Source organism: Pongo abelii, chromosome 16, assembly GCF_028885655.2.
Source record: "Pongo abelii isolate AG06213 chromosome 16, NHGRI_mPonAbe1-v2.0_pri, whole genome shotgun sequence".
Lineage (NCBI taxonomy): Eukaryota > Metazoa > Chordata > Mammalia > Primates > Hominidae > Pongo > Pongo abelii.
The window spans coordinates 100,779,047-100,805,554 of NC_072001.2; positions in this window are offsets into that span (position 1 = coordinate 100,779,047).

The following is a 26,508-nucleotide window of genomic DNA, read 5'->3' on the forward strand; positions in this document are numbered from 1 at the left end:
CATTAGGAACTGAGAATGTTGATTATCCTATAATCTCTACATATTCATTTCTAATAAGGGGTAATTCCATTTAATGTAGTGATCCTTTTCCAGTTGGAGATTTGAATTTGATATCTCAATGCTTATATTAATTCCAACATTTATGTGCAAGCATATTGATTCATTTGTGTAGTAGCGGTATTGGCTGCTTCAGGGGGCTCTTACATCAATCCTTTAAAAAAAACAGGCTATGGAAATGATAATGGATATTGTTACTAACTTTGTCATTTGAACATTGCTGTTTCCATTGCTGTTGGACGTTAGAGCCAAAGGGCATTTTAAAAGGCCATATCCATTTCTGTAAGCTTATTAACATTGTGAAATCCCTCCTGGAGATTTTAGAGGATTGTGTGTGAAGAGGAGGTTAAACTCATTTGAAAAGCTTTGACAAACTTCTGCTTGTTTGTTAATCACTGTAATTTTAGCAAGTTGAATAAAAGTATTTTTTGCAGTAGGCTCATAACACCTCTGACAAATTTGATGTCTTTAGCATTTTAGAACTATGACTCGGGCCTTCCCAGAAAAGGTGGGAAGGAAGGGATGGAAGTGGGGATGTGAGCAGGGTGGGACATAAGGGGAGTAGAAGAGAAGAGGCAGGCACCAGGAGGAAGAAGCATCCCTTTGCTAATCACCCATCACAAGCAATGAAATTCCTCAGGCTAGGAGCCAGCCAGGTGCATTTCAAAGAGAAGTGTTGAAGGGAGAAAGTGTCACTCAGGCAGATATTTATGAAAGATGACAGTTTGCAAATATCTCAATCTTGGACAAGGCTGTGCCAGCGACACAAAGGAGTGCAGCAAAATTGGACGAGTCAGCAGCCAACATTTATTTCATCAGGACCTGTCCAATCTCCACTGATGGTTTGATAGTCTGGGGAGAGCAGGCATCAGTGGGGCTCATTCTGCCGGTTACTCTCAGTCAGTTTGCATGGATCCTTCCAAAATGTTCTAATAAATATGTAAAGAAGGATAAAAAGAAGAATTTAGAAAAGCTGTGTTTGCAGAACTAGCACACGATTGAATTGCCTTTTTAGCTATGCCAAAGAGGAGGCTTAGTAATTACAGAAATATTGATTGCTGCTCCTGCCAGTTGACAGGAAGACAGGCCTGTGTCCTGCCAGTGTGGAGACCTTCACCCCAGTACAAACACCTTGCAGGTCCAGGGACTTAAGAGGGGATCCCCTGAGATGCTCTGCCCCATGACAGCAGCCTCACCACCTCTGATATACTGAGCCTAGTGAGTTTTGTTAGACATAGAAGTCTGTATTTCTTCCCCAAGGGGTAAAATACTAGACACACTGGCCTGAACAAATGCTAAAATAAATACCAGGGGTAGAGATCTTTCACACTATTTCTATCAAGCTGGAATTCAGCAGAGACATCAGAAAGAAATAGGCATTTGGGGACAAGCAGGCTGTTTTTGACATTACAGTATATCAGAGGTCACTACCTGGCCAAACTCAACTGGCAGAAGTGTTTAGTTTGTTATTCAAAATTATTTTCATGCACATCTTTTATATGTCATCATTAAAAAAGGAGATTTTTTTTAATCATCATTAAAACAGGAGATTTTAGGTTCAAATCTTAATTTTAGGATTCCCGGGGAGAAGAATATCTAACAAGACAACATTGGGTGCATAATATTTTGGCCACAGCTTGGAAGAACTGAAAAACAGCTGCTGTCTTTAAAAGATGTGTCATTCCCCACTCGCTCTATTTTTCCTGAAAATCAATGCTGAGGATCAGTTGTCCTTTACCGTGAAAATTGTATCTTTTCTCATTTACTCTAGGTTTTATTTCACTTACTTATATTACCCATGTGTTAAGCATTTGAGTTTTGACCCCAGAAAACGAACACACTAGCTCTGTCATTTGGATAAGTTGCAATCCCTCAGGTTCCTGATCTTTGAAATAAGATTAAGGCTGATTGTTTCATATGGTTGTTCATGAAGATTAGAGATATGGAGTGGAAAAGCTCAGGACAGTGTTGGGCAGATACCAGACATTAAATAAATGCTAGTTTGATTCATTCTTCCCCTCTACTCCCCAGTCTTCTTAGAAGGACTTATCAGTAATTAAAAGAGAAAAAATATTATTTCATTTTGAGAGCTAAGTGTAGATAAGCAGTCTGCTTACCTAGATGTGGTATTTTAAAAGCTGTCCATACATTTTTGTGAGTCTTCAATCATCATAGCATTTCGTAAGCATCAGGCTGTCACAGCGGTTCTCAGATTTGAGGGTCAATCAGAATCACCTGGAGGCCTCATTACAGCACAAAAACATTCCCAGAGTTTCTTATCCAGTAGATCCAAGGTGGGGCCCTGAGAATGTGTGTGTCTAATGGGTTTCCAGGTAAGCCTGATGCTTTGAGAAGCACCTGCTACTTAATTAGGGCTGGAATTCTAAAAGCTGGAAAAGAAGGCATGTGTTATCCCCATTGCCTGCAGCAAAGACAAGTGAGGGACAATTCTTTTGTTTGTTTGTTCTTAACAATTGTAACAAAGTCAAATTATTTGATCCCAGGAGTTTTTCTTTCTAGGCAATAGAATGGTTAAAGATCATGAAATGAGATAATGTAAATTAGATAAATGTAAATCTAGGGAGCGTGACCACTACAACCAGAGATTTTGAATTCTTCTAAGTTAATGGCATGATAATCAACGTCCTCAAGAAGGAGCACAGTGGGGACACACACTCTTAAATGCCAGCTGATGTGTTATTGTTATTATCAGTATTCATTATTTTGGTTGAGATGGTCATTAGTTTCTCCGTATAGGTAACCCTATAATTGTTAGCATTAGCCACCTGAGCTGTGTTTGGGGGAGATTCCAGTGTGTTTAGTTATTCAGGTAACTGTGTCACAACAGCACATTTCTAAGGATGCCAGACTTCTCTGTGTATTCCTCCTAGCAAAGTCAGCTGCAGATGGAGGTAGGTTAACTTTACAGAATACACAAAGCCCTGCTTCTACTTAGACTTTCTGCCATTCTATCAAAATAAAAGTTGAATTCAATTAAATGCCATTTTCTTCCTTCATTTATACTTTGCATTTCTCAGAATCTCGAAACATTAAAAATAAATGTGCTGTAATGCAGTTCTCGTTTCAGTCACGCAAAATTCAGTTTCATGTTTCCACCATTTTGAACAATTTGGGGTCATCCCTGAATGCATGAAATCAAGCAAGTGTGCTGTGAGAGTTCTTACCCACTGGGAGCTAGCAGACAGTTGCACAGACTCATGCAGAGGCAAGTGTTCTGTCACCCCACTTCTCAGCAATTTGGGGTGAAGAGGAATCTGGGCCACTTTTTAGTTATTATTTAAAATTTTTGCTTTCCACCTTTTCGCCTTTTAGCATAACTCCTACTCTTCTGTGGAGTAAATGTGGCCTCTGGGGCCTCTAGGCTACATCATGTTAGGGACAACATTAAAATATGCATATAACTGATCATATTTTCCAGAAGAAATACAGTTATTTGGCAAAATTTGTTTAATTGGGGCACAGGAGGAGGCAATTGCTTGGGACTGAGCTCCTGCACTAGGGCCCCAACAGACCAAACCAAAATGGAGTCACTCATGCTAAATGCCACATGATCAAACTGAAGTTGTAAGGAAGTAGAGAGATCCCTAAACAGAATAGTTTTCTTGAAAACAGGAGACTCCAGTCTACCTGAGTCCAAGTATTAAGAAAGTTCTCTCTGCTTTAATCCTTACAAAAAAAAAAAAAAAAACTGAAGTAATTTGATGTTAACCAATCAGCTTTTATTTTCCTATTATTCTGTTTCCTTGTTCCCCCCTTACAGACCTCACTGTTCTGCCACTGCCCCGTGAGAGGTCTCATTCTATTTTGTAGAATGGAGTCTGTCCTGAATCATAAATTCTGCATAAAAGCCATTTAGATCTAAATTTGTTGCAATTTTGTCTTTCTAGAGGGGTGAAGAAGAATCTGAGTCACTCCTTTATTATTATTATTATTATTATTATTATTATTTTTATTTTGCCTTCCATCTGGTCACCCTCTAGCACAAACCCCCTTCCTCTATGGAGTAAGTGCAGCCCCTGTGGCTTCTATGCAACATCATACTTGGGACAATAGTAAAATAAATATATGTATGTCCACATTATCAAAATAGAGATGTAATTGTTTTGCAATAATTGTTTAATGCAGGGAGAGAAACAGAGATGCTCAAAAGTCTGATAAAGAATATTAAATCTTAACATTCAGAAGGCTAGCAGACTTGTGGAAGGGTCTGTAGGTGATATCTCCTCTTTTCTACTCACAAATAAAATTTAACTGAACTTTCCTCTTCCTGCTGCCCCCCCCCACTCCCCACCAAGCCAAGAGTGGAGGACAGGAAGAAATGTTTTCCACTTACCTTTCTATCACCATCTATTATCAATACCTGAAATGTCTTCCATCTCAGACTCAGAAACAGCACACATGTCTTCAATTCACTTTCCATGGGAAATAGCATAGTCAGATGGCCACACGTGACTGCAGGGGAGGCTGGGATATGACAATGAACTGAGCAGCCATGTGCATAGCTAGAATTGCTCTTCTATGGAAGAAGGGGAACATGAATTTTGTAGATAGCTGGCCGTCTCTTCTTGACAGATGGGTAGCCTTGAGAAGTGGGGACCTCTGGATGATCAAACTGAGGTTGCTCAAGGTTGTTAGGGGATCCCAGCCTCGACAGTAAGGCTGAGGCCAATAACTTCTCCAACCCTAAAATTATTTTATTCTCTAAGAAAAATACCAACATAAAGTAGCCTTCCCAGAGTTTTAATATGAAGCTTTAAAAAAATTTCTTCTGCTTCCTTTCCTGATCTTTGAAACTTCTTTTACTTCTGCTACTGCCTAATTACTCTGGGATCTGGAGCCCTTGAGTACAAACCTTTTTAATGGCAAGTATACCCAACACCATTTAAAATATTTCCTACATACTACCAGTATATAGGAATGTGAAAAATTTGAAATCTTGTTTTTATCATGTCTATATTTTTCTCAAAATAACCCCAGTGGACCAGTGTTTTTAGATATAAACCAGTTTATAGATACCAGGCCGACATCTATATTCCTTCATTCAAAAACAAGAAAAATCTGTGGTCAGCAAATTTTTCAGGGTCACTCCTCATCCCTCTACAATATCAATGTTGTATTCTATTGGCCTTATACCTTTTGAAGTTGTGCTTTGTTCAGGTTATTCCTTAAGGGATAATCCAAATAACAGACTGTTGAATGCCTCCATCATCATGGTAGCCAGGAATTACTATATTTCCTCAGTGTTTCATTTCAGTTACATTATATATGTGGGATAAACATTCGCGGAAACTCAAATTTATCAAGAAATCCATACACTTATCAACAAATTCCTAATATAGTATGGTAATTCAGAGCTCTGTATATGAACTTAGGGAGATCCGGGTTCAAAACCAAATTCCACTACTTGCTAGCTGTGTATTCTTGGACAAATAACTTAAATTTTCTTACCTTCATTTACCTTATAAATCATGGAAGACAAAAATAGTATCTATCTGATAGAGAGGCAGTAATGATCAGCTGATATTATGTATGATTCCTTGATCAATATTAAACACTTGATAAATTTGACTATTGTTACTTATTTCATGTATCATTCATTACTCTCTCCTTATGTATACTTACATATACATTCATACTGATGTGGAAGTTGTTTGTTTCACTTTTATTTTTATTTTATTGAGTAGAGAGGGACCTTAAAGATTACTGATCAAAATAAGCCCAATATTAGGATCTTCTCTATAGTGCCACCCAGCCACTGCAAGCATCACCCATGAAAAGCAAACACATTTTTCCATTTTACTGTGTCAGCAGGGAAACATTTTCATATTCAAGTCTGCCTGTTCAAGTCTTTTTTTTTTAATTATACTTTAAGTTTTAGGGTACATGTGCACAATGTGCAGGTTAGTTACATATGTATACATGTGCCATGCTGGTGTGCTGCACCCATTAACTCGTCATTTAGCATTAGGTATATCTCCTAAAGCTATCCCTCCCCCCTCCCCCCACCCCACAACAGTCCCCAGAGTGTGATGTTCCCCTTCCTGTGTCCATGTGTTCTCATTGTTCAATTCCCACCTATCAGTGAGAAGATGCGGTGTTTGGTTTTTTGTCCTCGCGATAGTTTACTGAGAATGATGATTTCCAATTTCATCCATGTTTATCGCGGCATTATTCACAATAGCAAAGACTTGGAACCAACCCAAATGTCCAACAATGATAGACTGGATTAAGAAAATGTTCAAGTCTTAATCCTTACCTTTGGAGCTGCCCAGGAGAACTATGGTATTGTGCCATATAGCAGTAATTAAGATATTAAATTATGATTGTGCCAATAGTTCTCTTACTGAGGCTCAATAACATTGTATCTTCATACAATTATATTTTCTTTTTATTAATCAATTTTATTTTAAGTTCCAGGGTACATGTGCAGGATGTGCAAGTTTGACATAGGTAAATGTGTGCCATGGTGGTTTCCTACACAGATCAACCTGTATTAGTCTGTTTTCACACTGCTATAAAGACATACCCAAGACTGGGTAATTTATAAAGAAAAAAGGTTTAATTGACGCACAGTTCCACAGGGCTGGAGAGGCCTCACGAAACTTAAAATAATGGTGGAAGGGGAAGAGGCACATCTTACATGGCAGCAAGCAAGAGAGTGGTGAGCAAAGGGGGAAGACCCCCTTATAAAATCATCAGATCTCTTGATAACTCACTTATTATCATGACAACTGAAGGGGTGGCCTGCCCCTCCACACCTGTGGGTATTTCTAGTCAGGTGGGACAAGAGACTGAGAAAAGAAATAAGACACAGAGACAAAGTATAGAGAAACAACAGTGGGCCCAGGGGACCAGCGCTCAGCATACCAAGGACCTGCACCGGCACCGGTCTCTGAGTTCCCTCAGTTTTTATTGACTATTATTTTCATTATTTCAGCAAAAAGGAATGTAGTAGGAAAGCAGGGTGATAATAAGGAGAAGGTCAGCAACAGACATGTGAGCAATAGAATCTATGTCATAATTAAGTTCAAGGGAAGGTACTATGACTGGACGTACACGTAAGCCAGATTTATGTTTCTCTCCACCCAAACATCTCAGTGGAGTAAAGAATAACAAGGAAGCATTGCTGCAAACATGTCTCGCCTCCCACCACAGGGCAGTTTTTCTCTCATCTCAGAATTGAACAAATGTACAATTGGGTTTTATACGGAGACATTCAGTTCCCAGGAGCAGGCAGGAGACAGTGGCCTTCCTCTATCTCAACTGCAAGAGGCTTTCCTCTTTTACTAATCCACCTCAGCACAGACCCTTTACGGGTGTCGGGCTGGGGGATGGTCAGGTCTTTCTCATCCCACAAGGCTATATTTCAGACTATCACATGGGGAGAAACCTTGGACAATACCCAGCTTTCAAGCGCAGAGGTCCCTGCGGCTTTCCGCAGTGCATTGTGCCCCTGGTTTATTGAGACTAGAGAATGGCGATGACTTTTACCAAGTATACTGCTTGTAAATATTTTGTTAATAAGGCACATCCTGCACAGACCTAGATCCCTTAAACCTTGATTTCACATGTTTTTGTGAGCTCCAGGTTGGGTCAAAGTGGTTGGGGCAAAGCTACAAATTAACAACATGTCAGCAAAGCCATTGTTTAAAGTACAAGTCTTTTTCAAAATGGAGTCTCTTATGTCTTTCCTTTCTACATAGACACAGTCACAGTCTGATCTCTCTTTCTTTTCCCTACAATGACAGCATGGGGGAAACCACCCCCGTGATTTAATCACCCCCTACCAGGTATCTCCCTAGACACTTGGTGATTATAGGGATTATAATTCAAGATAAGATTTGGGTGGGGACAAAAAGCCTAACCATATCACAAACCATCACCCAGGTGTTAAGCCCAACATCCATTAACTGTTCTTCTGATGCTCTCCCTCCCTCCACCCCCACAACAGGCCCCAGTGTGTGTTGATCCCCCTAATGTGTCCATGTGTTCTCATCATTCTGCTCTCACTTATAAGTGAGAACATGCAGTGTTTGGCTTTCTGTTCCTGTGTTAGTTTGCTGAAAGTAACGGCTTCCAGCTCCATCCATGACCTTGCAAAGAACATGATCTCATTCCTTTTATGGCTGCATAGTATTCATGGTGTACATGTACTACTTTTTTTTTCTAATTCAGTCTATCATTGATTGGCATTTGGATTGATTCCATGTCTTTGCTATTGTGACTGATGCTGTAATGAACATACGCGTACATGTATCTTTATGGGATTGCTGGGTCAAATGGTATTTCTGCTTCTAGTTCTTTAAGGAATCACCACACTGTCTTCCACAATGTTTGAACTAATTTACATTCCCACCAACAGTGTAAAAGTGTTCCTTTTTCTCCACAATCTCACCAGCATCTGTTGTTTGTTGACTTTTTAATAATTGCCATTCTGACTGGCATGAGGTGGTATCTCATTGTGGTTTTGATTTGGATTTCTCTAATGACTAGTAATGTTGAGCTTCTTTCATATGTTTGTTGGCTACATGAATGTCTTCTTTGGAGAAGTGTCTGTTCATCTCCTTTGCCCACTTTTTAACGGGGTCATTTGTTTTTTTCTTGTAAATTTGTTTAAGTTATTTGTAAACTTTGGATTTTAGACTTTTGTCAGACGGATAGATTGCACAAATGCTCTCCCATTCTGTAGGTTGTCTGTTCGCTCTGGTGATCATGTCTTTTGCTGTGCAGAAGCCAAGTCATTCATCACTGTGATCACCTTCACTGGAGAAACTCAAGTTCACTGGTATTTCCTAAAGTACAAACAACAGAACCCAGCCCAATGTATCAAATAGACACAGATTATTGCAAAATACTAGTGTATCTGTTCCATCGTTGTAAGTACTATCACTTCCAGTTTTAAGTAATTTAAGACTTCATTAGTAAATGCAAGCCCTCATACTATATGTAGGTCTATAATTAAAGTTAAGAAAAAATCCCTAATCACTCTCATAAACCACAAGCAAGCATAGTAGTTACCACAGCAAAATCTTTCTTTATAACCCTTCTTTTTCTCCTCCCAATAATCATTTTAACACTTCATAACCATACTTCTCCTCCCAATAATCATCTTAACACATAAGCCTCAAATTATTCTGTTATAAAATAAAATAATACTATCTACATCAAAGCACTAATGAAAATCTAAATGAAATGAGGCATGTGAAATATTTAATAGAAGGTTCTATATTTTTTACTATAGTGCTTTGGTTAAACCTGTATACCTTCATTTTGTACATAGGTTTTAAACCTAAAATATATCCCCCATTATGTATCATTTTTCAAAATAGCTCTACTGAAGTATAATTAACAAGCAATGTTTAAGGTGAAAAATTTAATAAATTTCAACATATGTACACACCAATGAAAGCATCACCACAAATAAGAAAATGAGCATATCCATCACATCCAAACGTTTTCTCTTGCCCCTTGATATGGTTTGGCTCTGTGTCCCCACCCAAATCTTTTCTTGATTGTAATCCCCATGTGTTGAGGGAGGAGCCTGTAATCTCCATGTGTTGAGGCAGGGAGGTGATTGGATGATGGAGGTGGTTCCCCCATGCTGTTCTCATGATAGTGAGTGTGTCCTCACGAGATCTGATGGCTTTATAAAGGGCTCTTCCCCCTTTGCATTCCCTTCTCTCTCTTGCCATGTTGTGAAAAAGGTGCCTGCTTTCCCTTCTGTCATGATTGTAAGTTTTCTGAGGCTTCCCCATCCACGTGGAACTGAGTCAATTAAACCTCTTTCCTTTACAAATTACCCAGTCTCAGGTATTTCTTTATAGCAGTGTGAAAACAGACTATTATACCCCCTTATGACATTCATATGTTTTCATTTATCTTAGAAAAATTTCTAAGATGAGAATGTCTGGGTTATATGGTGCATCTATATGTAACATTTATTTTAAGAAATTACTGAGATATTTTTCCAAGAGATTATATCATTTCTGTATCAAAGTCCATTTTTGTAGATGAATATCAAATTGTCGCAACATTTACTGAAATAACAATTTTCTCAATTAAATTGCTTTTTCACTTTTGTCAAGAATTAATTGACCATAAATGCACATCTATTTTGAAACTCATTATTATGTTTCATTAATCTAATTTTGTATCATGACACCAATACCACACAGTCTTTATTACTTTAGATTTCTAATCAGTCATGAAGTCAGACACTACAAGTCCTTCAACTTTGTTTTTTTCTTAGGTTATTTTGGCCTTTACATTTCCTGTGAATTTTAAAATTGACTTGCCAATTTTCACACACAAAAAATAAATAAAGCCAGCTAGAATTTTGATTAGGACTGAACATCAATCTACAAATGCATATGGGGATAATTGACATCTTAACAATGTCAAGTATTCTGAGCCATGAACATGGTATATGTCTCCACACATTTAGATATTGTTCTATTTCTCTCAGCAATATTTTGTAGTTTTCAGTATCTAGCCCTTGCACAGATTCATTATCTATAATTTTTAAATCTGTTTATGCTTTTATAAATGGTATTGTTTTCTACATTTTAATTTGCAATTATCTTGTGTTGGTATTGACATATGAATTTATAATTAATCCATAATTGGTCTTATATTCTCTAACTAAATATAGATGTTATAGCAGTTTTTTCCTAGATTCGATAGGAATTTCTATGTAGATACTCATATTGTCTGGGAATAAAGTGAGTTTTACTTCTTCCTTTCCGATTTGAAAACCTTTTCTCTATTTTTCTTGTCATATTGTACAGATGAGTAACCTGCAATCTAATATTGAATAAAAGTTGTGAGAACAAACATACCTGTCTTTTTTTTTTTTTCAATCTTAAAGTGAAAGTATTCACTCTTTCACTGTTAAGTATAATGCCAGCTATATGTTTATTCACAGGTATACTCCATCAGACTAAGTTTATTTCTTTCTGGTTTGTTTAGAGATTATAACAGTAATGAATGTGATATTTTGCCAAATTTCTGTCATTATTGATTGAGATGTGCATCAGATTAACTTGTTAATATTGTGTATTACATTGATTAATTAATTTTTGAAAGTGAACCAAAGTTGGAAGCCTAGGAAAAACATCCTTCTTTATTATCCTATTTGTTTGGTGTATTTAATTTATTAAAAATATGTTTAGAATTTTTGTATCTATATTTTTGTGACTTTTTCGTTCATAGGATTTTTTCCTTCTTTTCTTTTTTTGTGTCTCTTTTTTGAGACAGCTTTGTCTATATTTTGTATCGGGGATATACAATCTTCATAGAATAAGTTGAGACATATTCCCTCCTCTTTAATATTCTGGAAGCGTATATGTGGAATTCGTATTATTTCTTACTTAAAAGCCATATATTTTGCCAAATTTTTGAAGCTACCTGGGCTTGGAGTTTTCTTTGTGGGAAGTTTTTGTTTGTTTTCTTTTTGCTTTTATTAAAAATTAAATTTCCTTAACAGATATAGGGAAATTCACGTTACATATTTCTGTTGGAGTGAACTTGGTGGTTAATGTCTTTCAAAACATTTGCCCACTTCATATAAATTGTCAAATTTATTGGCATAATGTTGTACATAATATTCTCTTAACATTTTTTTAAATCTCTAAACTCCATACTGTCTGTCTACCTCGTGTATTTCTAATATTGCCAATTTGTGTCTTCTTGTTATTTTCCTCATCACTCTAGGTAGAGATTAATTAAACCTGCCTTTCATTTCTCACATTTTTCTCTATCGTTTCCCTGTTTTATTTCATTGATTTCTACTCTGATCCATATTGTTTTCTTTCTTCTGCTCCTGGGCTTTATTTACTTTTCTTTTTATAGTTTCTTAAGGTTAAACTGATATCATTAAGTTTAGACTTCTTTTATTTTGTAGCAAAGTTGTTTAGGTAAGCTATAAGTTTTCCTCAAATGCTACTTTAGCTGCATCTCAAACATTTTTTATATCTTCTGTTTGCATTTTCATGCTGATGAAAATAAATTCTAATTTCTCTTGTAATTTTTTCTTATAGAAATGTGTTACCTAGCTCCCAAATATTTGGAGATTTTTTAAATATATCTTTCTGTTATTGATTTCTGATTTAATTCCATGATGTTCAGATAACCTATTTGATATGACATAAATTATTTTAAATTTAAAGCTTGTTTTATGGCCCAGAATATGGTCTATCTCAGTGAGTGTTCCATGTACATTTCAAAAGAATGTGTATTCTGCTGTTGTTGGCTGGAAATATTTCATAAATATTAATTTGGTCTATTTGGTTGACTATGTTATTTAAATCTTTATTACTCCTGATTTTATGGCTACTTATTCTATAAATTATTACACAGATGGTACTGAATTATCTGACAATAGTTGTAAATTTGTCTACTTTTCTTAGCAATTTTATCAGTTTTTCTTCATGTGTTTTGAAATCTGTTATTAGATACATTATGTGCTCTTGATGAATCAACAGATTTATTGCTATGAATTTACCTTTTTATGCCTGAAAATATTTTTGCACTGAAATACAGTTTTTCTGATATTAATATAGCCCCTCCAATTTTTCTAAAAAATCACAGTATGTTAGAAAAAGTTTTATTGAGATATAATTCATGTAGCATAAAGTTTATCATTTTAAAATATATAATTCAGTGGGTTTTAACTTATACTTGTGTGACCCTCACCACATCTAATTTTAGAACATTTTCATCACCCTAAAAGAAACCAGTACCCATTGGCAGCCACTCCCTCCTTCTCCTCCTTCCAGCCCCTGACATCCACTAATCTCCCCACAAGAGTGTTGGTCATTGTTCACTCTAATCCTTTCAGATGCTCTTTCCCCTGCCTTGAGTACACATTCTTCACAGATGTGTGCTAATTTGTACTCAACTGAATACTCAGAGGGAGACTTTGACAGCATAGAGTTAAGGATTACCTCTCAGGATGGCGGGACTAGATGGTCACAGCTTATAATTGCCCAACAAGAGAGGACACTGGTGCAATATGCCACCCATGCTGCACACATCCTGCCCTTTCAACCACCTAGAAGTGACAACTGCTCTTCAAAGATGTTCAGATCATCATTAAAAAAAAAAGTTCAGACAAAAAGCATTAATATGAGGCAAGAGAAACAGGAGAAAGAACAATTGTCTCCAACACATGATGTCAAGAACTTGTTAAAGATCTTGATTCAAATAATCAGCATTTTATCAAATACAAAAAAAAATACCCTAGAATATCCAGTTTCCATGTCTCTTGGCTACAACCACCCCCATTCTGTCTTTAAAAAGTTTAGATGCAGTAAGACATTTGTGGTCTGGCAAATACAGAGACCTCTGGCTCACCCCTCCCCTGCATCTCTTTGCTGGTGATGGTGAATCCATCTAATAAAAGGTTGCAGAGTTAAAATTAGATCTACTGATGGTGATCATCCCACTCAACCTCAGGCAGGTTTTCACTCCTTATTCACTCACCTTTTTATTTAACTACATTGGTCAGTATATAAATATCCACAAGGTTTCATGAGCCCTCATCATTTAACAATACCAGGGTAGGGTTCTTTTATCTCATTTTGTACTCCCTTTGAAAAATATATCCCAAGCCCGTAGGTTGAAATTTGTTAAATGACATGCAGTGGTTGGCATCTCTTACCTATTTCCATTTAATAAATCCATAACTGTGTTAATACACCTATACGTTGGTCAGGAATTCAACAAATTCTAGGCTTTTGTAGCAGAAGGCTTTCTGTCTCAACTTGCTCTGAACACAACATTAGCCCATAGTCAGAGATTTTCTATGGTGTTATGGAAAGGCTTGTGTCTCTCTAAGTTATACCCATACATTACAACTATCTGGTATATCTGACCACCGTACTTTCAATCTATGTTCACCTCTAGCTCCCAATTTCTTCCAGGGAGTTCTTTTTAGAATGCCTCGTTTTAACAACAAGCTAAAGAAAAAGCATGCCTTCATATTGAAAGTATAATAGATTAATTATTCCTACGTGTGTGATGTTGTAACACTCTAATGTGGTAATTATTCCACATTGTATAAACTGTTAACTGGTTGATATATGTAAGACAATTGAAATGCTGATTGTATCCAAGAAGTCACCTAACAAGACCCATCTTCTGCTATTGACTTTTTCTCACATGTTAATGAAGTTCAAACTATATTTTGGTGTATATCAAATAAAGTATCTGAGACACATGCAAATATTGGTCCCACTTATGTTGTATTGATAACTCACAGACCTTTAAAAAATAAGTAACTTTGCATTGAGTTATTTGTAATCTTGGTTCTTTTAAATGGATTTTAATTATTGCTATTATAATTCAGTCATAGACATAAAATTATATTGATTCCTGGACTTACTCGCTTATAGATTATTTGAGGTAGAAGAGACCATATTTATATTTTTAGATGTTTGAACTTTCCAAAGAGAAAAATGAGGACCAATGATGTTGAGTAACTTGGCCAAGATCACAAAGACAGTCAATTTAAGAGGTAGGTGTGTTTGAGCTCAAGGAACTGAAATGCAAGAAGAATATGCTTCGTTAACATATAATTTCAACCAGGTCTTTGGAAGTGCTTATAAATATGAGCCCAAAGACAAAGACTAACACTTATCTTTTAACCTTTCATTAATATTTTAAGCTGTTTAAAAAGGAAAAAATCTGTAAGTGACAATAAAGAATTGCCTTCAAATTAATATATTATATTTAAAGTTGAAGCCATCAGTTCTCTGAAACATGACTGAATTATTAGAAAGGAAGGGTGACTCATTAGGCAAAACGCTGGAAACTACAATATCCCAGTACGCCTGCATTCATCTTTAAAGTGCCTGTACAGCCTCTATGGAGCCAAGGAATAAAGGACATACATTCAAAGTAAAGCTGTGGCAAAACTGTTCTAATTATCAGAAAACTAAGTAATGCAAAATAAATATTTGGAACCATAATAAATATAATATTTTGAACACTGCTTCTTTTAGTTGGCATTTTTATTTGATTAACCACAAAGACTTTTGTTTTGCTGAGTGGGATCTGTAAGTTTGGAAACTGAGCTGATTTGCCTGAGCCAACAGAGGATGCTTAACATGGGAACTTTCCAAAATACTTGCATATGAAAGAGACTACAACCAAATTGACAAGCTTAATATGTACATATAGGCAGCAATATTTGGGGGTGGCAGGATGGCAGATGACAAGAAGTTAGTTTAGTTTAGTGTTTAGTTTTACTTAAATGAGATGCTAGTATACCACCTTCTCTTAGACATGCTTCTCTTATTTTAAAATATGCCTTGGCTTATTTTGACATTAAAAATGTTCATAAATGCCTCATGCTTTTTAGTTGCTACAGTGTATTCCATGATACCGATGTATTATTATTGCCGAAGAAATTTGCTTTTGATTTCTTTTTTAGATTGTGTCCAAATTCTACTATTACAAAGATATATGGATGTATTTATGTAAGACAATTTCTTTGAAGTAGTATTGCTTAGTCCAACAGTACACAAATTGAGAATTTCAATACATACTGCTAAATTGTCATCAAAAAATTAAATTGTTACAATCCAATTGTCAGTTTTTCCACAATATTACCCACACTTGACATTAATCTTTCATTTTGTTCATTCTTCTTATGGGGAAATAAAAAGAGGCTATTTTATTTTGTATTTTCCTGATTGTCAATGGGACTGAGTGTCTTCTCATGTACATCTTAGTTATTTCTATTTCTTCTTCTGAAAATTGCATTTTATTTCCTTTCTTTCTACTTCTCTAGTGATTAATGGGAGATTTGTATATATTCAAGGTATGTTATCAAATCAATTTTTTTCTTGATTTTGAATTTGGAGATATCTTTTTCACGAAGAGGATGTTCAGTTATATTTAGTCAAAACAGGAAGTCTTATTTGACAGACTTCCAAGTTTTATGTCCTACTTAGAAAGATCTTCCTAATATAGAATAATTGTAACACTTCATAATCTTTCAAATTTAGTTATTTGGTCTATATGGAATTTGTTTTACATACATTTTGTGATATAAGTCTAATGTTATTTATATCATAGAGATGGAAACTGGCACAGCAGCCACTGTGAATAGTTCACCTTTCCCCACTCTTGAGATTGCAACAAAAACTACATTTCCTATTTTATCTCATTGACAAAATTGTCCCTTCTCTTCCAACATTACCTATTTGACTACAGTTTTTCAAAATTTGTATTGCTTTCAAAATCATACTGTATGTATTAGCACCATTTTATTTAAGATAAATTTAAGAGGCAACCTTTCATTAAAATATTCTATTGGGAGCTGGATTTAAAATCAAGTACCAACAGGGTGCCGTGGCTCAGGCCTGTAATCCCAGCACTTTGGGAGGCAGAGGAGGGTGGATCACAAGGTCAGGACATGGTGAAACCCCGTCTCTACTAAAGATACAAAAAATTAGCCGGGCGTGGTAGCTGGTGCCTGTAATCCCAGCTACTCGGGAGGCTGAGGCAGGAGAATTACTGAACCCGGGAGGCGGAGGTTGCAGTAAGCCAAGATCACGACATTGCACTCCAGCCTGGGTGACAGGGCGAGATTCCATCTCAAAAAAAAAAAAAAAAAAAAAAGACAAGCACCTTGCAGGAGTGGCTCAGGCCATGCAGGTTACTCTTTCTCAACTTTATATGCATAAAATGGTGAAATTAATAGCATAAGCCTCATGGAAAATGTTATAAGTATAAAATGAGTGCTATATGACCATTCTTAAAGGTGCCTAGTATATAGTTAACTAACATTATTTTCATTATTATTACAATTTTCTCTCACTAAAAAACATGAAATACATCTCCATTTGCTTAGGTATTTAGTAATTCGTTAACATTTATTTCATATTTAGGTCCTGAACACTTTCATTAGTTTCATTTCTAGAGACTTATGTATGTGGATGTGATTGTCCTCCCATTTTCCTACTGTATGTTGGTACAATACAGAAAGGACTATTGATATGTTTATCTTGTAAAGAGCACCAAACTCTCTTCTTGATTTTTTTTTGTTTCTGTTGTATTAAATTTGGTTCCAATTTTATGTAGGTATCAGATAATCTACAAATATTTTTTTCACTCTTTATAATATTTAAACATCATCTTTTTTTTCCTTTTCTTATTTTATTGTGTAAGGTATCCATAACAGTGCTGAGTGGTAGCGGAGCTAACAAGCATCCTTATCTAATTTCTGAATCTAGGGGCTATGCCCCATGTGTACATTAGAACATTTAAAAATATACTGTCAAATTAATGAAACAAGAAATCACATAAAACTGAAAATAAAGATTACTTTCCAATTACAAATCTAATATATCCTTATTGTGGAAGAAAGAAAGAAATAATTGTTAAAATAATGGCTACTTTTCATACTAGTGCTCAAAGACAGGTACTTTTGTGAACTCTCATCTAGTTATTATCTATACATATTGTTTTCCATAATAGGTTATCTCATATTCTATACATAGAATTTGAATTTTACTTTGCTCACTTTTTCTTAAAATACAAGCATTTTTCAACTATTGAAGTAATTTTGTCAAAATTGTTATTAATTTCTGTATTTTTTCATATCAATTAGCTCAATGTCCCTATAATATTATGTTGAGGTTTGTTTTCCATATTTAATGGAATTAAACAATTATTATTATTTTTAAAAGTTTTCCACAAAATGTTGTACTTAGGATTGTTTTCTTAAGATTGATTCCAGGAAGTGGAACTAGGTCAAAGAGAACAAATATTGTAAGACTTGTAACATATTTTGCTAAAGTTCTTTACAAAGGATATTTTGCATACCCATCAGTGATTCATAAGAATCCCTGTCTCATTACACATTTTCCAAATTGAAGATTTTCATTTTAATTGTCAACTTAATGGGTACAGAAATTCTATTTTTTAAAATTTGTTTTAACATGAGATGTAATATGTAATTATTCTGTTTTTTTCCAGTATGCATTTTCTAGTCTATGTTCACATTCTTTGGCTAGTTATCAGGCTTTAAAAAGGTTCATATTGATTAAATGGTATGAAAACCAAATACGTGAATTTTTGTAAAATTGGCAGCAATTTTATTTTTCACTATTCTTTTGCTTATTTATTGAAACATGATGATATTTTGCATGTTAGAAAAAATTCTCTTCAATTTTGTTTAAATATTATTAGTTTGTCCACATAAAGGTATCCACTGCTATGTAACTTATAATTGAGGAAAATTTAAAACAACCTGAATAAGCAATGATAGAGAATTAATAGGTAAATTATGATAGTATATCTGCATTTGCTGACAACAAAAAAATGTTCAAAACACTTTTAAAAGGTTGATAAAATATATTACAAAATATATATGATATATAAAAATAATATATATAAAACTAAATCGCATATTTGTTTAAAAATGTGTTTTTTATCCCATATATTATATATATTATATTTACGTATATTCTATATAATATATAATATATATCCCATATAGAATATATTATCATATATTACATTATGTTATATATTATATATAATTATATTACATATTATATATTGTATATTATATAATATTTAATTATATTACACAGTATATATTATATAATTATATATAATTATTAGTGTATGTAACAATGTATTATATATTTATATATAATTATATATTATATATAATTATATCATATATAATTATATATTATATATAATTATATCATATATAATTATATATTATATATAATTATATCATATATAATATATAAATATAATATATATTATATATAATTATATAAATACATGTAATTATATAATATATAATTTTATAAATACATGTAATTATATAATATATATAATTATATAAATACATGTAATTATATAATATATAATTATATAAATACATGTAATTATATAATATATAATTATATAAATACATGTAATTATATAATATATAATTATATAATTACATGTAATTATATAATATATATAATTATATAAATACATGTAATTATATAATATATATAATTATATAAATACATGTAATTATATAATATATATAATTATATAAATACATGTAATTATATAATATATATAATTATATAAATACATGTAATTATATAATATATATAATTATATAAATACATGTAATTATATAATATATAATTATATAAATACATGTAATTATACAATATATAATTATATAAATACATGTAATTATACAATATATAATTATATAAATACATGTAATTATACAATATATAATTATATAAATACATGTATTTATACAATATATAATTATATAAATACATGTAATTATACAATATATAATTATATAAATACATGTAATTATACAATATATAATTATATAAATACATGTAATTATACAATATATAATTATATAAATACATGTAATTATACAATATATAATTATATAAATACATGTAATTATACAATATATAATTGTATAAATACATGTAATTATACAATATATAATTGTATAAATACATGTAATTATACAATATATAATTGTATAAATACATGTAATTATACAATATATAATTGTATAAATACATGTATTTATACAATATATAATTGTATAAATACATGTAATTATACAATATATAATTGTATAAATACATGTAATTATACAATATATAATTGTATAAATACATGTAATTATACAATATATAATTGTATAAATACATGTAATTATACAATATATAATTGTATAAATACATGTAATTATACAATATATAATTGTATAAATACATGTAATTATACAATATATAATTGTATAAATACATGTAATTATACAATATATAATTGTATAAATACATGTAATTATACAATATATAATTGTATAAATACATGTAATTATACAATATATAATTGTATAAATACATGTAATTATACAATATATAATTGTATAAATATATGTAATTATACAATATATAATTGTATAAATATATGTAATTATACAATATATAATTGTATAAATATATGTAATTATACAATATATAATTGTATAAATATATGTAATTATACAATATATAATTGTATAAATATATGTAATTATACAATATATAATTGTATAAATATATGTAATTATACAATATATAATTGTATAAATATATGTAATTATACAATATATAATTGTATAAATATATGTAATTATACAATATATAATTGTATAAATATATGTAATTATACAATATATAATTGTATAAATATATGTAATTATACAATATATAATTGTATAAATATATGTAATTATACAATATATAATTGTATAAATATATGTAATTATACAATATATAATTGTATAAATATATGTAATTATATAATATATAATTGTATAAATATATGTAATTATACAATATATAATTGTATAAATATATGTAATTATATAATATATAATATATAATTATATAAATATATGCAATTATATAATATATAATTATATAAATATATGCAATTATATAATATATATAATTATATAAATATATGCAATTATATAATATATAATTATATAAATATATGCAATTATATAATATATAATTATATAAATATATGCAATTACATAATATATAGTTATATAAATATATGCAATTATATAATATATAATTATATAATATATAACATGTAATTATATAATTATATATAATTATATAATATATAATATGTAATTATATAATATATATATTATATAATATATAATATGTAATTATATAATATATATAATTATATAATATATAATATGTAATTATACAATATATATAATTATATACTATATAATATGTAATTATATATAATAATAATATTAGAAATACAAGGTGAAGTATGTTCCTTCTATACCCAGTTTTTTGAGAGTTTGTATCATGAAGAGATTTATATACATACTTCAACACAATAAAAACCATATATGACAGACCCATATTGAATGGGGAGAGACTGAAAGCCTTTTCTGTAAGATGTGGAACAAGACTAGGATGCCTACTTTCACCACCATTATTCAACACAGCACTTGAGCAATCAGACAAGAGAAAGAAATAAAGGACATCTAAGTTGCAAGTAAAGAAGTCAAATTATCCTTGTCTGCAGATGATATAATCTCATATTTGGGAAAACCTAAGGACTCCACCAAAAAACTATTAGAATTGATTTAAAAAAAGTAAAGTTTCAGCATACAAAATCAACATACAAAAATTAGTAGCATTTCTATCTGACGACAGCAAACAATCTGAAAACGAAAGCAAGAAAGTAATCTCATTTACTATAGCTCCAAATAAAATAAAATACCCAAGAATGAACTTGACCAAAGCAGTGAAAGGTCTCTGTAATGAAAATTATACCATATTGATGCATGAAATTGATGAGGACACAAAAAATGGAAAGATATTCCCTGTTCATGAATTCGAAGAATCAATGTTGTTAAAATGGTCATACTACCCAAAGCAATCTACAAATTCAATGCAATTTATATAAAAATACCAATGACCTTCTTCACAAAAATAGAAAAAACAACCCTAAAATTTATATGAAATCACAAAAGACCCAGAATAGCCAAAGCTGTCCTGAGCAAAAAGAACAAAACTGGAGAAATCACATTTACTGACTTCAAATTGTACCATTAAGCCATAAAAAAGAATGAAATCCTGTCATTTGCAACAACAAGGATGGAGTTGATGAACATTATGTTATGTGAAATAAGCCAGGTCAGAAAGACCAACTTCACATCTTCTCACTCATTTGTGGGAATTAAAAATTAAAAGAATTGAACTCACGGAAATACTGTGTAGAATGATTGTTACCAGAGGCTGGGAAGGGTAGTGGGAGAGGTGGGTGTGGGCATGGTTAATGAGTACAGAGATACAATTAGATAGAATAAATAAGATCTAGTATTTGATAGCACAATACGGTGACTACAGTCAATAATAATTTATTATAAATTTAAAAATAAGCTAAAAAGCATAATTGGAATGATTTATCATTATGCAAAGAAACAGTAAATACTTGAGGTGATAAGATACCCCATTTACTTTGAAGTGATTATTACACATTGTATGCATAGTGTATGATACAGATAAAAATGTCTCATGTACCCCATAAACATTTATACCTACTATTTACCCAAAAAATTAAAAATTAAAAAAAAATTAAGAAGAATTATACTAAGTGTCCTATTATTAAAAGGCAAGAAGAAAAAACAAAAGGAATAGAGATTGGAAAGGAAGAAATAAAACTCTCCTTATTTGAAGATGACATAACTGTTTACATAAAAATCCTAAAAATTCTACAAAACAACTAACAAAGTAAATTTAGAAAACTCTTAGATTAAAGGTAAATATAGAAAAATCAAATGTATTTTTGTATACTAACACGAATTAGAAACTAAAACACATTGATTTTTTATTCTGAGACCTTGCTGAAATGCTTATCAGCTTAAGGAGATTTTGGGCTAAGACGATGGGGTTTTCTAAATATATAATCATGTCATAGGCAAACACGACAAGCATTCCTATACACCAATAATAGACAGAGAGCCAAGTCATGAGTGAACTCCCATTCACAATTGCTACAAAGAGAATAAAATACCTAGGAATGCAACTTACAAGGGATGCGAAGGACCTCTTCAAGGAGAACTACAAGCCACTGCTCAATGAAATAAAAGAGGACACAAACAAATGGAAGAATATTCCATGCTCATGGATAAGAAGAATCAATATCATGAAAATGGCCATACTGCCCAAGGTAATTTATAGATTCAATGCTATCCCCATCAAGCTATCATTGACTTTCTTCACAGAATTGGAAAAAAACTACTTTAAAGTTCATATGGAACCAAAAAAGAGCCCGCATAGCCAAGACAATCCTAAGCAAATAGAACAAAGCTGGAGGCATCACGCTACCTGACTTCAAACTACACTACAAGCCTACAGTAACCAAAACGACATGGTTCTGCTACCAAAACAGAGATATAGATGAATGGAACAGAACAGAGGCCTCAGAAATAACACTACACATCTACAACCATCTGATCTTTGACAAACCTGATAAAATCAAAAAATGGGGAAAGGATTCACTATTTAATACATGGTGCTGGGAAAACTAGCTAGCCATACGTAGAAAGCTGAAACTGGATCCCTTCCTTACACCATATACAAAAATTAACTCAAGATGGATTAAAGACTTAAATGTAAGACCTTAACACCATAAAAACCCTAGAAGAAAACCTAAGCAATGCCATTCTGGACATAGGCATGGGCAAAGACTTCATGACTAAAACACAAAAAGCAATGGCAACAAAAGCCAAAACAGACAAATGGGATCTAATTAAACTAAAGAGCTTCTGCACAGCAAAAGAAACTATCGTCAGAGTGAACAGGCCTCCTACAGAATGGGAGAAAACTTTTGCAATCTACCCATCTGTCAAAGGGCTAATATCCAGAATCTACAAAGAACTTAAACAAATTTACAAGAGAAAAACAAACAACCCTATCAAAAAGTGGGCAAAGATTATGAACAGACACTTCTCAAAAGAAGACATTTTTGCAGTCAACAGGCATATGAAAAAAATGCTCATCATCACTGGTCATCAGAGAAATGCAAAACAAAACCACAATGAGATACCATCTCATGCTAGTTAGAATGGCGAACATTAAAAAGTCAGGAAACAACAGGTGCTGGAGAGGATGTGGAGAAATAGGAACGCTTTTATATTGTTGGTGGGAGTGTAAATTAGTTCAACCATTGTGGAAGACAGTGTGGCGATTCCTCAGGGATCTAGAACTAGAAATACCATTTGACCCAGCCATCCCATTACTGGGTATATACCCAAAGGATTATGAATCATGCTACTGTAAAGACACATGAACATGTATGTTTATTGTGGCACTATTCACAATAGCAAAGACTTGGAACCAATCCAAACATCCATCAATGATAGACTGGATTAAGAAAATGTGGCACTTATACACCATGGAATACTATGCAGCCATATAAAAGGATGAGTTCATGTCCTTTGCAGGGACATGGATGAAGCTGGAAACCATCATTCTAAGCAAACTATCACAAGGACAGAAAACCAAACACTGCATGTTCTCACTCATGGGTGGGAGTTGAACAAGGAGAACACATGGACACAGTGTGGGAAACCTCGCACACCAGGGCCTATCACGGAGGTGGAAGGCTGGGGGAGGCATAGCATTAGGAGAAATACCTAATGTAAATGACGAGTTGATGGGTGCAGCAAACCAACATGGCACACGTATACCTATGTAACAAACCTGCGCATTGTGCACATGTACCCTAGAACTTAAAGTATAACAACAAAAAAAAAGAAACTAAAGCAAAAATTGCCATTTGCAATAACATCAAAAAACACAAAATACTTAGAAAAATTTAAAAAGAGATGTATATAATTTACACTAAAAACTAAAAAATATTGTTACAAGATATGAAAGATGTCCTAAATAGATACAGAGAAATACTGGTTTCCTGAATTAAAAAACAGTGTTTCTTCTCAAATTAATCTAAATGTTCAACTTCATGCTAATTAAAAATTTACCAGGCTTTTTGTGTAGAAAAAAAAAGTTAGCACTTTGTGAAGCCAGTTTTAAAATTTGTGTGGAAGTTCAAACAAGCTCTAATAGTAAAGAATCAAGATAGAAAATGAAGATCGAAAATTTACACTACCTAATTTCAAGACCACGTGGTATTGGAGAAAGAACAAACATATGGATAAATAGAACAAAATAAAGTTTAGAAGTAGTCTCACACATAGGTTGCCAGTTGATTCTTGGCAATAAGAAGTGAGAATCCTCTACAACATATCACCCCGAAACAACTAGACTTCCAAATGGAAAACAAAGTGACCTGTACATCACATGATATACAGCATTTATAAGAGATGATGCATAGATATAATGTCAAAGGTGAAACCTTTTTCTAAAAAAAAGTAGAAAAAATTTCTGCAACTTTGGGATAGACAAATATTTCTTAGCTTGGGCATTTAACACACAAACCATTTAAAATGATAAATATGATTCTAATGAAGTAAAAAACATTTGCATTTTAAACAATTAAAAGCAAAGCATAGAATGATAAACATTTTTGTAATACATATATCCAGAACAAATAAAGAACTCATATAATCCACCAATATAAAAAACACAACATTTTAGAAGGCAGAAATTTGAACATACTCATCTTAAAAGAAATAAAAATTCCAATAACCCCATTAAAAGATGCTCAACTTTATGAATCATGAGATACACCCAAATTAAAATCACCAAGTGATACCAGTACATAACCATTGTAATAGTCAAAATATAGAAGACTGCCAACACCAGACATTGATGAAAGATGCAACAATGGAACTCTGGTGGAATGTAAAATGGAACATTAACCTTAAAAAATGGTTTGCAGTTTTAAAAAAATTCAACATACACCTACTACATGACTCAGCATTCCACTCTTAAGTATCTACCTAAGGTTGGAAAGTGTATGTTCACAAAGCATCATACAGAAATGTTTATAGCAGTTTCATTTTTAAGAGCCAAGTGGAACCCCCCAAATGTCCATGAACAGGTGAATGGATAAAGTGCAGTTTACTCATATAATATGAAATTCTACTTGATCACAAAAGGAATAAACTACTGACACATAATATGCATCTGAAAATAATTATGCTGAGTCAAAGAAGTGATATATAAAAGAATAAATACAGCACGTTTCCATTTACATTAAAGTCTACAAAATGCAAACTAATCTACATTGACATAAAGCAGATCATTCACTTACTAGGAGCAGAATGAACTTCAAGGGGCCAAAAGGAAATGTATGCTGGTTTTGGAAATTACTGGCATTGGGATAGTAGCAGTGGTTTCACAGTGAATATACTTATCAAAGTACTTTGAATTGTACAACTTATATGAATGAAGTTTATTGCACATAAATTATATCTTAATAATTGATAAAAATATTCTTCTGCAGCAATACTGGGAAATATTTATTACCAGATATTAAAATATTATAAATGAACTATAAAGAAAATGGTATGTTTTGATGCCTGCAGAAATGAACAGGTGGACAGCGCAATTATAAAACCCAGAAAGAGTATACAATTCCAAATAGAAATTTGGCATATATAAAAATGGCATCTGAAATATCAGTGGGAAAAAAGTTGAGCTTTTAATAAATGATGTTAGGATCATGGATCACCATATGGAATAACATAAAATTTGATCTTTCTTTCACAGTTTACAGCAGAAAACATTCCAAATGGATCAGAGATTTTAAAAAGTAGATGAATTCTTCCATAACCTCAGAAGGGAAATGTTTTTCTAACTATAATTCAAAATCAATAAGTTATAAGGGAAAGAATTATAAATTTGACTACAATAAAGACAATGTGTCATAGTA